Genomic DNA, 726 nt, shown 5'->3' on the forward strand with positions numbered 1-726 from the left:
GGCCTGAATTAAGAACCGTTCCTGTTGCTGCTTATGTAATATTTACTGTGGCTTTGTATCAAGGCATGTAAATACTGCAGATGGTGCTTTTTTAAAATAGCAGAAGAAAATCTACAGAAAAGAATTGTGAAAGAAATTATACCGTGTATTCAAGATATTACAGTACCCCTCTTTCTTTGGGCAAATTCAGTCCTGGCACAATGCCAAAAGAAACACTATTAATTACACAAGCTTCTAGTCCCTATTGTTTGAGTGGAAAGGCCTGCCTCAAATTTAACACATCACCTCCCAATTGTTCCAGTTATCTAAAAATGTCCAGCTAGAGGGCAAGATAGATATTCGTTAAATATTTTTACTTCCTGTTACATCCCACTGTCCTGCATTTCCTTGGGAGAAAAACTCATTAAACTCGATGGCATAAAAACGTCGTTTTTCCCCCCCAAAGCTTTTCCTATTTTTCAAGCTGTCGTTGCAAGACCCTCTAAATCAGGAGCGTCCGAGCTTGGCAACTTAAAAGACTTGTGGACTTCAACTCCCAGAATTCACAAAGTGCTAGGCGCCAATTCGAGTCCTCGACTTTCCCAACAGCCCTGTGAGGTAGGCTAAGCTGCTAGAGAATTTTGGCTCCTGAGCTGAGCTTCCTATGTAAAAGGATGGGCAGGCTGTTCCCCCCCCCCAACTCAAAAAAAGTGATGCTGGGCAAGGCTATTTGTGAAATAAATTCCC

Source organism: Crotalus tigris, unplaced genomic scaffold (assembly GCF_016545835.1).
Source record: "Crotalus tigris isolate CLP2741 ecotype Arizona unplaced genomic scaffold, ASM1654583v1 scf7180000020588.15403103151:6194809, whole genome shotgun sequence".
NCBI lineage: Eukaryota > Metazoa > Chordata > Lepidosauria > Squamata > Viperidae > Crotalus > Crotalus tigris.